This window comes from Stegostoma tigrinum, chromosome 3 (assembly GCF_030684315.1).
Source record: "Stegostoma tigrinum isolate sSteTig4 chromosome 3, sSteTig4.hap1, whole genome shotgun sequence".
Classification (NCBI taxonomy): Eukaryota; Metazoa; Chordata; class Chondrichthyes; order Orectolobiformes; family Stegostomatidae; genus Stegostoma; species Stegostoma tigrinum.
In genome coordinates, this window is record NC_081356.1 from 15831811 (window position 1) to 15845243 (window position 13433).

Below are 13433 nucleotides of genomic sequence, written 5' to 3' on the forward strand. Positions count from 1 at the left end.
CATGCATCAAACATTACTTGCGCTGTTCAATGGTTGTACACTTCAGCAGAGACCTGAAAACACAAAAGGTGCTATTATGTGTTATCATATACATTGCCTTTTTGCTTTCTTTGGATATTCAGCAATGTCATGACTGACACGATTGTATCTTCCACTTCATGATCCCCCCTCTTTCCAATAACTCTTGACTCACTTGTTGGTCAAAACCTTCTGCCTTAGACATATTTAGTGACCTGCCTTCCTTGCGTCTGGGAGAAAGACTCTGAAAGAAAAAGATACCTTCCTCGTCTCTATCTTTATTGCAAGATCCCTATAATGTGCCCCTCATTTCTAGATTCTCCTACAAGTGGAAACACCCTTTCAGGATCCACTCTGTCAAGTTCCCTCAGGATGTTCTGTGTTTCAATTAAACAAACTCTTGATCTTCTAATCTCCAATGGATATAGGCCCAGTTGTCCAGACTTTCTTCACAAAGAGACCACAGTCACACATACGTCTTACCAATGGTCTATGCAACTGGCACATCCTACTTAATGTTGCAATTCTTGTGGTATACTCAACAATTTTTATTTATCTACCTAATCACTTCCTGAAACTGTATCCTAATGTTTTGAGATTTTTCTAGTCGTGAACTCTCCCTCTGTCCTCAAGCAGTCTCAACCTCTCTCAATTTAATTTTTTTTTCTTACAATGATCAGGGGTGTCAATAATGTGAAGTGAACTCTTATCCCCTGGATCTCCTGCGCCATGATATATAGTGGTGCATTAGAGAACCTGTGTGAGTTTTCTTCCTATCCCTGAGCTATCCTACATGTTCATGTTTAGTCCAGCTCATTCATTCTACATCTTCAGTGAAAGTAAGTAAAAGCTACCTATATACAGAGCTCTAGGAAAAAGTAATTTGAAAATACACAACTTAAATTTTGCTGAAAAGAGATAAATATTTCTGTAGACTTTCATCTAACATTCATCAGGACAAAAGGAAGAATATAAAATTTGAAATGATCACAACAATTTGTATAATTTATACTACTGGAGATAATGATACTGATTGTTTGGTAAGCTATGATTGGCCAAGATGTTGCCGGGAAAAAGTCACATGATGTGTTCAACTAAGTATCATAAATTAGTTGCTAGTGTAGCTAATAATGCACTCATTTTAGGTCAGGAATTTTTGCCCCTTGGCAAAATTGGTGGGTTTTTTTTCTCCGTTAGGCTTTGCTGTTCCAAAGCTGAAAATTTCCAAACATTTATGTGAGTGAACCTACATCAGAGGGATTGAGTGGTTCAAGAGAGTGGCTCACCATTTCCACTTCTAATGCAATTATTGAAGTGGAACAAATCTAGGCCTTGCCAGTAACATCCAGTTCCCAGGAAAAACTAAAATAGAGAAAAATACCTTATGGTGACACCAAAGTCTGGAAACAAATTACTTCAGTTCAACCCTTTAAAACATGAAAAATGGACTATCCTGTGAGCCAGATCATGCTTACCTGTCTGAGATTGAGACTGGACATGTGAAAATTGTAGCATTGGCATTAAGACTTGTATTGCACACTGCCAGCTTCCCTAATTGTGCATGCTGGCAGGCTTGTTGTATGCTTTTATACTCTTTAGCCTAGGTTGGTGCTGGTAATCTTCCCATCAGATGTGTCGCTATGATTATCAGAGATCATTCATGAGCAAAGGTAGATTCTGTAGCACATAAAAACCTGGTGCTACAGAGCACATGTTCTCCTTCCTTTCCCCCCTGAGTTGACTGTTTGTTGTATATTTGCTTACCTTTGTTTCGTTCTTCCTCTTTGCTGAGCAAGAAGCTACTGAAAGAAAATGCTCCTTAAGTATTGAAGAGACGGCTTCCAACTTGTGTTTCTCTTGCTAGAGTGGGACTTGAATCCACAAGATTAGCTCAGAACCACCACGAAGCTCTGACTCAGAGACGGCATTGCCAGCACTGAACCTTAGCTGACACTCTTACAGTTCGCTCTGTCTCATCATCGTTCACTCAAGCTAATCGTTGTTGTTCTTATTTCACGCTGCAAGTAAATCTGTCTTAGTCAGCCCCTTGAAGCTTTCGTATGTGCAAATTTAACATCAAAAGACCTCAACTTGTTCGTTAACACACATACCTTATCTCAGCTCTAACTCATGCTAATACTCTCTGCCTTTAGTTGGTTTGTGCAAACCAATAAATTATTGTGAGGGCTAATTCTAAACTTCTGCCTGTTTCGCATCTTATTAGATTTCTCAGAAGCATCTGAAAGTGCCGAATGTACTATGTGTATTGTTAAATTGCTGTGAAAATAATGATACTCGCCAGTCCTTAAAATCCCACAGCTATTTGTTTCCAGTTCCATTTGGATTTTCCTTGTGCAACAATTTTGAACCATCTTTGTAAGTTTTCTTTGTTATGTTTGCATCAGTTCACTGGATTTGTGGGATAAGTTAATTAACACAACCAAGGAAATGAATTTGACTCCTGAAGCTGCCTCTGCATGGACAAGATAACAAAGTGTGGAGCTGGATGAACACAGCAGACCAAGCAGCATCTCAGGAGCACAAAAGCTGACGTTTCGGGCCTAGACCCTTCTGAAGGGTCTAGGCCCGAAACGTCAGCTTTTGTGCTCCTGAGATGCTGCTTGGTCTGCTGTGTTCATCCAGCTCCACACTTTGTTATCTCGGATTCTCCAGCATCTGCAGTTCCCTTTATCTCTGCTTGGACAAGCTAGTTCATTCCACATCTTCAGTGAAAGTAAGTAAAAGATGTCTATACACACAGCTCCAGGAAAACATAACTTCAAAATATAGAACTTGGATTTTGCTGAAAAGAGATAGACATTTGTATGTATTTTCATCTAGCATTCACAGGGCAAAAGGAAGAATATAAAATTTAAAATGATGGTAACAAATTTGTATAATTTATACTACAGGGATTAAGATGCTGATTGTTTGGCAAGTTGACTCTCATTGACTAAGATGTTGCTGGGGCGAACCCACATGATGTGTTCGATTGATTGTCATAAATCAGTTGTTAGCATAGCTATTAATGCACAGAGGATTGTTCAGTAATTGTGCCCACTTGCAAAATTGGTAGTTATTTTGTTTTGAGCTTCGCTGTTCCAAAGCTTGAAACTTCCTAACAATTACGAGAGTGTACCTACATCCGAGGGATTGCAGTGTTTCTTTGCAGTGCTCGGCATATTGGCTGCTGTATGGCTGATAGTGGGTGTAACCGTAGATGGAAACTTGGGACCTTACAGACCCAGGTCTGGACTGCACCACTTTGGCATGAATGGTAACAGTCTTGGTTGACCGAGCGAACGGGAACAACAAGGACACTGATGGAGTGCTGGAGTTGGGAATGCATATGCTATCATCCTGATAAAGGGCAGTCATTTGTGCAATGCACAGCCATTGGAATATCTCAGTTGGGCCTCAGCAATCCCAGTAATCTTCATCATCAGAGATTACTCAACTGTTCATTCATTATTAATCTACTTCTGCTCACCACCTTCATCTTGAGGCTGCAGTAACTGTCTGGAATCTGAAAGCAAACATGCAAAAGGGAAAAGTTTGAATGAGGAAAGGGAGAGTTGGGTGGAAAGTTCATAGCCACTGCATCTAAAGCTGCATTTCATTCCATGTAGCAGGATAAGGATGAAAAATGATTTAATAAGCTGCATAATGCAGGAACATACCATTCCCCTGAAAATTCTCAGTGATTGTGAAAGCAGTAATCTCATTCACAGCCAACAAATTGACATCTGCTGCAGAGAGCTCTGAGGAGGCAGGCATATCTGTCCCTGTCGGATCACCATTGCTTTTTGTGGTTTACGTGAAATCCTGTCCTGCAAAAGACTCAGAAAAATTTGCAAAGCAATTGGGTCTTTAGTTTTCTAAAACTGAAAAGCTGAAGTTTGAGGAGCTTGCATAATGTGGTGTGAGACTAGCAGTTCAGGTAAATTTATGAGGCTGAGGTTGAGTATGTGGATGTAATGGCATTGCAGACTCAGGGTGAGGGTGAAGTAGATGTCACTGGCAAATCCATAGACACACCTTGATCATATATTTAAAGGTTATTGATCTTTTTTCTGGCAAGTCTTGCAGAAATTCATTCTCACGACCAGCTTCCTCCATTTCCTTGATAGCGTATGCCTTGGTGCTTTGAACACTCCCTCGTTCCACATTGGAACACTGCTTGTCTTTTCCTTTTCACCTCCTGGATTAAGTCCTGCAGTGTTACAACTAAGAATCTAACACCAACACTAGTTAAAAAAGATAATAGTTGGCTGCAGGATCATACCTTCTGACTTGTGGTGTAAGTGGTGGGAATGTCTACAACTGGGAATCCTGTCTCCAGTCTTTGCTGCCAGGCTTCTTTCTTCCATTGCTCTTCCTTTCTGAGGCTGCTCTGCAGGCTGTGATATCCAAAGTCCAGTTCTCCTGAGGGTGGTAAAGTGATGTATTCTTGCTCATTAATCTTACAAAGGGCAAAAGCAAGAAAACAACTTTATTGTGGATATGTGAGTCAAATGGTTTATTCCAGTAAATGTTATCCCAAACATACCACAATATCAGGAGTATATCGTGTTGGATGATTGGTGTTTATCACCCACTTTGATCTTGTAAGCCCTTTTATGTATACAGCCTTAGTGCTGATATTACTTCTACAAAGGAAAACGATACATTCCACAAAGATCTCTGGCTCCCAAACTGATCTTTATCTAAAAGATTTTTCTCCCCTACTGTGAGTGGGGTGAGTGGATATTTTTGGGGGCCATTTTGCTGTGACAATGACCTCTTCCATTTCTTAATTATATTACAGGATGGTGGCTGCCTTGTATCATTGCTGTGGTGTTCTAAATTCCAGCACTTTTTAGGAATATCAGGCCTGTGCAGGCAGCACCGTGATTCTAACACAGATAGAGTAGCATATAAACTGCGTGAAGCTCTGCATTATTGAAGGAGGCTCACAGTTTAGCAGCAGAGATTTTCTTCCCACTGCTGTAAAGGATGCTTGATGTTACAATAAACAACTCTTCATTGGCTGTTGGATATAATTCCTCCACAGGGCAGGCTGCCAACAGATAGTGAAAGCTATGTTGTGTCATGCTAGCCATGCAAGTGCTGGTTCCCCGTCCTGAGTAAGCAGCTAGCCAGGAACACAATTTGCTTGGATCTGCACGCTACAGTCTTGTTGATGAGCATAGACTATGGGGACAATTCAGATTTGTGACTGTCAAAAATATACCATTGTGCAACAAATGTGGTATCTCCACCCCCATGCCTCTAGCAGGCCCAATCCACTCTCCCCAACCCTATTACTGACTATTCATTTCTATCAGATTGGCTTTTAGCATTTTGAATCTCCATTTCACCTCACCAGTATGGTTACTATGCTCCTGATTCACATCGTTAATCCTAATTTTATCTTTCTTTTCAATTTGTTTAGATTAAATGTTTCATTTTCACTGTGGAACTCTACTCTTTGCTCACACCTTTTTGTACTTCTTTGGAGCATAGTTATCCTGTCTTCTATCAGCTTCCTATTTAGTGATTTCCCACTGTTGATCCATTGACCAGTTTTTTGAGCTTATTAAGCAGTTAATGTCAGCCACTGGAATTTGATCCAACTAGCCACTTATCTTTGATGACGATCAAAGAGTGTGTTTCTGTTATAATTATTCAATAAAGTTGAAGTATCTTTATCTAACAGCTTTATTAATTCTATCCTCCCACTGCAGGCTCAAACCTGATATTGCTGTCACCCAACAACCCCACAGCACATAATGCTAATTTATATTCAAACGCACTGGATCATGGTGAGAGAAGTCTGAACGTTTTGAAAGCCCATCTCTGGCTGTATCCCAAACTGAAGCCCCCAGGGAATCACCAGGAATACCTGGGTTACCACCAGCTCCCCCATCACTGTAATTGGAGTGGTATTCAAAGAACTAAGAACAAAGAAAATTACAGCTCAGGAACAGGCCCTTCGGCCCTCCAAGCCTGCGCCAATCGAGATCCTCTGTCTAACCTGTCATGTATTTTCTAAGGATCTGTGTCCATTTGCTCCCTGCCCATCCATGTACCTGTCCAAATATATCTTAAAAGACGCTAACGTGTCTGCATCTACCACCTCCGCTGGCAACATGTTCCAGGCACCCACCACCCTCTGTAAAGAATTCACGGCAACCAAGCAGGAAAGTTGCTTCCACCTTCATCTTCCATGGGCGGCACGGTGGCTCAGTGGTTAGCACTGCAGCCTCACAGCACCAGGGACCTGGGTTCGATTCCAGCCTCCGGTAATTGTCTGTGTGGAGTTTGCACATTCTCCCCGTGTCTGCGTGGGATTCCTCCGGGTGCTCCGGTTTCCTCCCACAGTCCAAAGATGCGCAGGTTAGGTGGATTGGCCATGCTAAATTGCCTGTAGTGCTCAGGGGTGTGTGGGATGCTTCAAGGGGCGGTGTGGACTTGTTGGGCCGAAGGGCCTGTTTCCACACTGTAGGTAATCTAATCTAATCTAATGTTTCTTGATCCCAGCCTGAACATCCATGTGACCCCGCCTCTACAGTACTCAGGAAGTTTTGCCTTGTGATAGTGAAGTAACTAGGAGCAAAAGGTCAGCTCACAAATGAAGGCTCACATGGTGCAGGCTTAGGGAGGTCCTGGCCTCCCCTGGGTCAATGCTTTTGTTGGGATGATTGAAAATTCTGCCCATTCTTACATCTCAACAAAGCTATCCCTGTGCCAGCAATGCAAAGTCCGTCTACCCACACACCAACTGCATTTGTAACTGTTGTGATAGATTTCAGCTGCATTTGTGGCTGCAGTCCTCTAGAATAGCTGCAAGATTCCTTCATCCTATCCCATAATTCTCCTAATTGATCAACTCACAATTACTGATTTTAGTCAGATTATCATTAGTCACTAGCGAGGCCTCCTCCAGAATATTGTGTCCAGTTCTGGTTACCCAGTGATAGGAAGGATGTTAATAAGCTGGAGAGGGTTCGGTAGAGGTTTACTGAGATGCTGCTGGGTATGGAAGGTTTGTGTTACGAAGAAAGGTTGGATCGGTTGGGACTTTTTTCATTGGAGTGTAGGAGGTTGAGAGGTGACCTTATACAGGTTTACAAAATGATACGGTTAATGGTAGGCGTCCTTTCCCTCGGATGGGGCATTCCAAGTCTCGGGGGCACATTTTAAAGTCCAGGGAAGAGAGATTTAAAAAAGGCATGGGAGCGACTTGTCGTGGTTCGCATGTAGAATGACTTTTTAATGAGATAGTGTGGGCACAGTTACAACATTTAGAAGACACTTAGATTAACACATGAGTAGGAAAAGTTTGGAGGGATATGGGCCAGGAGCAAGCAGGTGGGACTTTGTAAATAGACTAATCCATGAAAACAGTTATGCTGAAGGACAGCTTTCAAAATTAACTTTGGCAAAAGAAATATAACCACATATTTAGGAAGTGACTGGCATTTAAATAATGCCTATAAGATGCCGATGCTTGATTTGAATGAAATGATTTTGTTATGAAATGTGGCAGTACAACATTTTAACAGTGCACACAGGGGAATATTTGCCTATTTATTTCTAAATGCCACACCCTTCAAAAAGAAATTTCACCCTCCGGCGTTTGATCAGATAATTAAGATCTGACAGGCTGTGCAAAGGCATGTTACCCAGCCTACCATAGGCTTTAACACTGGCCACCTTGGGGCTGTCAGAAGCTGCCAGCCAATCAGAGAACAGTTAACAGTGAGCAGGTAAGTGATATTTTTGCACTTCTCATGGGGCAGGCTAAGCGTAGAGCGGGAGGAGGGGTGGGGTGTCTCATGGGGGCCACCTCCCCGTGCTAGCAATTCCCAAACTTTTTATAACAGGCTGGCACAGTGGTTAGCACTACAGCTTAATAGTGTAAGTGACCTGGGTTCAGTTCCAGCCTGTGTGGAGTTTATACATTCTCCTTGTGCCTGTGTCCCAGTTACCTCCCACAGCCATCACCACATGGTGATTTACAGGCTTTTAACTGAAAATGCACCAGGAATCGCTTTACTGGCTGCACAATTTTATAAACTGCTCTCCTGTTCTCCAGCAAAACAACTGAATTTAATAAACCAGTTGTTGTTTCTTTTGTTTTAAAGCCTTCCAGCTGCATGTTGCCTAGTTGAGTGCATTCAGCAAGGCTAATAAAGCTCAGCATTGAGCTGTATGGGGAATGCATCACAATTTTCAGTCAGGGAAGCCAAAGTAAATTCAAACAACACACAATGCCAATTTGGATAGTGCCAAATGACCTCCCAACTGAGACATTTAGATGAACGGGCAGGGATTAGAGGGATAGGGGCCACGTATAAGCAGATAGGATTAGTTTAGAATAGCACCTTGGTCAGCAAAGATATGGTGGGCCGAAAGGCCTGTTCCTATGCTGTGCTGTTTATGTTCCAATAGCGTGCATTAATTCAGACAATGTGCAATGCTAACGTATCACAACCACAAAATACAAAACCGAAAGAACTGCGGGTGCTATAAATCAGGAACAAAAACAGAAGTTGCTGGAAAAGCTCTGTGAAGGAGAAAACAGAGTTAACATTTCGGGTCCGGTGTCCCTTCCTCAGAATGTATACACACAGAGCTAACAGTCCTGCACAGATCTATCTGATAAAAACAAATGAATGTACAAATTAGGAACAGCATAAGCCTTTCCGCACTTGTAATCTCCTTCATCAATCAATGAGATCATGGCTGAACTGATTGTAATCTCAGTTCCACAATATCACCTATCAGTGATAACCATTGACTCCCTTGTTAGTCAATGCTATCTCATTCCTATCAGTCCCTGCAGTTCAGACAGCCCATATTGCTAATGCTGGCTATAATTCAGAGAACACACAGTCACAACATTAATCATGTCTTCAACAACAGTGTACAGTCAACACACAATGCTAGTGCTTATCATAATTCAAACACCATGCAATGATAATAATTAGCATAATATGATAGTACGAAGTGGTCAAAATAATCGAGCACAAACCATATGGTGTGCTGCAAGGATCACTGCTGGGTCCACTCCATTTCATCATTTATGTGAATGATTTGGATGTGAATACTGAAGGCATAGTTAGTAAGTTGGCAGATGATTCCAAAATACGTGGTGTGGTGGACCTTGAAGAAGGTTATCTCAGACTACAGCAGGACTTTGATCAGATGGGCCAATTGACCAAGGAGTGGCAGATGACATTTAATTTAGGTGTTGTGAGGTGTTGTACTTTAGTAAGGCAAACCAGGGCAGGATTTATACAGTTAATAGTAGGTCCCTGGGAAGTGGTGCCAAATAAAGAGACCCCAGGGTGCAGGTGCATAGTTTCATGAAAGTGGAGTTGCACGTAGCCAGGGTGGTGGGGAAGTTGTTTGGCCGGCTTCCTTTCATCAGTCGATGCATTGAGTATAGGACGTGGGACATAATCTTGCTGCCGTGCAGGACATTGGTGAGGCCACTTTTAGAATGCTGTGTTTAGTTCTGGTCACCCTGCTGTAGGAAGGATAAGGAATGGTATTGTTAGGGTGTAAAGAAGATTTACAAGGATGTTGCCAACGATGGATGGTTTGAGCTATAAGGAGAGGCTGAATAGGCTGGAGCTATTTTCCCTGGAGCGTCAGAGGCTGTGGGCTGATCTTATAGAGGTTCATAAATTCATGAGGAGCATGGAAAGGCTAAATAGGCAAGGTCTTTCCCTTGGGGTAGGGGAGTACAAAACTAAAGGACAGAGGTTTAAGGTAGGAGGGAAAGATTTAAAATGGATGTGAGGGATAGCTTTTCCACATAGAGGGTGGTGTGTGTATGGAACAAACTGCCAGAGGGAGTGCTAGATGTAGATACAATTACAACATTTAAAAGGTATCCAGGTGGGTACATGAATAGTAAGGGTTTAAAGAGATATGGGCCAAACATACACAAATTGGACTAGATCAGTTTAGGATACTTGTTCAGCATGGACAAGTTGGATGAAGAATCTGTTTCCATGCTGTATGACCCGATGACTTGATGACGCATGTTGTTAGTACTCATCATTATGCATGCAATATACAGTACTGACAGCTCCACAGCTCAGACAATAGACTGTGTTCATACTCATCGTAATTCAGCCAGCCATCTATGCTAACACTTGTCATAGTTCTAACAATGCATTGTGGGATCACCTTCGTTCGCAGCCCTCTCTCCACCCTGAAAAGTTTAAACAATGCTCAGTGCTTAAACTCCAGTCTTCTGGTGATCCAGTGCATGCATAGAATGACAACATAATATAGTCGACTGCAAATTAAAGGTGCCCATAAAGTGATGTTTATCGCCACAAAATATATCCAAGGCTTTGTTCATAATGCTAACTGTCAAAGATAGTAGCCTGAAATATATTGTGGTGTATTCAATAATGCTCTTTGAAATTCTGCACTCTGATGCTTAAGGACCTGTGTTCAGCAAAGGACTCAGTCTCCCTACACCACATCTCATTGAATGTTGGGCATGGCATGACTTTGGACCCGTTTTCCATTACATTCACCTCTGTGCCCACTTGTTTGGACAGTAGTTGTTTGTCATTTCACAGCTACTTTCACCTGTTACCACTACTTTATCTCCACCTCTGCTTCTGGCATCTTCCCTGCACTTGATCACTTCATCCAGAACTGTTGGTCTCATACCAGCCACGTTAATGTCTGCTTCCCTCACCTGCTGTAGCCTGTCTCCCTCTAAATTTGCTGCATTCTGTTCTTTCCGTTCTAACACTGACAATCCTGCTCATAAGGATGATGCTGTTGTCGTCTGGGGTGCCACCTTGCAGCTGCTGAGCCTAAACTTCCTCCTCTAATCCTCCCCTGGACCATGACCTCTCTACTGAATGTCAAGCTGTTGTTTCCAGGGCTGTTATTGACCTCATTTCCTCTGGAGATCTCCCTTCGACACGCTTTCTCTCCGTAGCACCTTAACCTCACTCATCTTGCTTCTACCTTCATACCAAAAATCCACAAACAGACCTATCGTTTCAGCCTCTTCCTGTCTCAATGAACTTATTGCTTCCAATTTGAGAATCTTCCTAGCCTCCTATCTCCCCTCATTCAGGGTATTCCCGATTGCATTTGTGATTCTTCTTCAGTTCCCCAAATTTTAATCTCCAGGAATCAGCCATCTCCTCTATAGATGCTGCTTGGCCTGCTGTGTTCATCCAGCTTCACACTTTGTTATCTCAGATTCTCCAGCATCTGTAGTTCCCATTATCTCTCTCCTCTTTACCTATTTGTCTCATCGACCTGTTCACAGATATTATTACACACCGCTGGAGCACCTGGGGCTTGAATGTGGGCCTCCTAGTCAGGAATAGGGGCACCACCACTGTGCCACAAGAGAGCCCTTGGACATGCAATCCCCCTACTTTAAGATGGTCTGAATGTTCTCAGCTTTATTCTCAGAAAAGAGGCCTGCACAGTCCCAATCCACCACCACCCTCCTTTCCCTGGCTAAGCTCATCATCACCTTAAATGATTTCTCCTTTAACTCATCTCAGTTTCTCTGAATAAAAGGTATGATGAAGTATTAAGAGAGTAATACCTTGATTGAAGAAGGTGATGTGTACTTTAGCCACAAATTATTTTTGTTGACAGAACAAGTCAGAATTAATTACCTTAGTGTTTTGTCTTGCCCAGAAAGCACAAAAAGAGAGCTAGAATTACTTTCTCTTTAAAATCAATATTGCTTTTTTTCAAGAAATGGGCACTTTGCTGGTCTGACAACATGACCATTGCCAAACGCATGATACCAGTTGATCACAGTTTCTGAGAAGTTCCGATCAGCAGTAGCCCATGTAGAAAAGCTAACGTTATTCTCCTGGAGTATCAAATAGCTTGTACCTTAATCTGGTCAAGTCAACACAAAGGTACTGGAGGTGAGAGATAGCAAGAACTTCAGATGCTGGAGACAGACATCTGCTGCTCCCAATGTGGCCTTCTTTACATCAGTTGGATTTAGCAGGCACTCAGAGACTGTTTTGTAGAGCAGCTGCGCTCTGTATGCAACAAATGACAACACCTTCCAGGTGCCAACCATTTTAACTCCCCCTCCCACTCCCTGGGTGACATGTCCATCCTGGGTCTCCTCCAGTGTCACAATGACACCACCCACAAACTGGAGGAGCAACACCTCACATTCCGCCTTGAGACCCTACAGCCCGATGGCCTAAACGTAGATTTCACCAGTTTTAAAATCTCCCCACCCCAGGCCCCATCCCATGTCCAACTGTCCCTCTCATCCCCGCCTCCTTGACCTGATACAACCAGCCTATCTTCTCTCCCAACAATCCTCTCCTCCCACCTCGCTGACCAATCCCCACTGCTCCCTACCTGCATTCAGCTATCACCATCCCACCCACCTTCCCCAGCCCCACCCCTCCTCTCTCTATTTATTTCCCAGCTCTCTTACCCCTCCCCCATTTCTGAAGAAGAGTCCTGACCTGACACGTCAGCTTTCCTGCTCCTCTGATGCTGCCTGGCCTGCTGTGCTCCTCCAGCTCCACACTGTGGAAGTGAGGTGTTTCTTTAGTCCACAACAAAGGAAACTATTGAAACATATTATGAATGAGAATGTCCCAGTGGCATTTGCAGTTAACTTATAAAACACAACATTTTTTTGGCAAATGACATTGAAACCATCCCATTAGCTGAGAGACAGCAAGAACTGCAGATGCTGGAGTCAGAGACAACAGAGGAGTACGGCCAGCAAGGCAGCTTCAGAGGAGCAGGAAAGTTGATGTTTCCGATCGGGACCATTTTTCAGATTAACTGCGTGTCTTAAGTAGAATGCCGGCCATTTGACTGAAACTGCTGGTTTTGGAAAGCTTTAATTATTCATAGGGTCACAGAGTTATCCCTCTAAGCCTTTCCTATCCATGCGCCTGTCAAAATATCTTTTAAATGTAGTAACTATACCTGCCTCTATCACTTCCTCTGGCAGTTCATTCCATATGCAGACCACCCTCTGTGTGAGAAATTTGCCCTCAATCCCCTCCCCCCACTGCACCACACAACCAGCCCAGCTCTTCCCCCCCACCCACTGCATCCCAAAACCAGTCCAACCTGTCTCTGCCTCCCTAACCTGTTCTTCCTCTCACCCATCCCTTCCTCCCACCCCAAGCCGCACCCCCATCTACCTACTAACCTCATCCCACCTCCTTGACCTGTCCGTCTTCCCTGGACTGACCTATCCCCTCCCTACCTCCCCACCTATACTCCCCTCTCCACCTATCTTCTTTTCTCTCCATCTTTGGTCCGCTTCCCCCTCTCTCCCTATTTATTCCAGTTCCCTCCCCCCATCTCCCTCTCTGATGAAGGGTCTAGGCCCGAAACGTCAGCTTTTGTGCTCCTGAGATGCTGCTTGGCCTGCT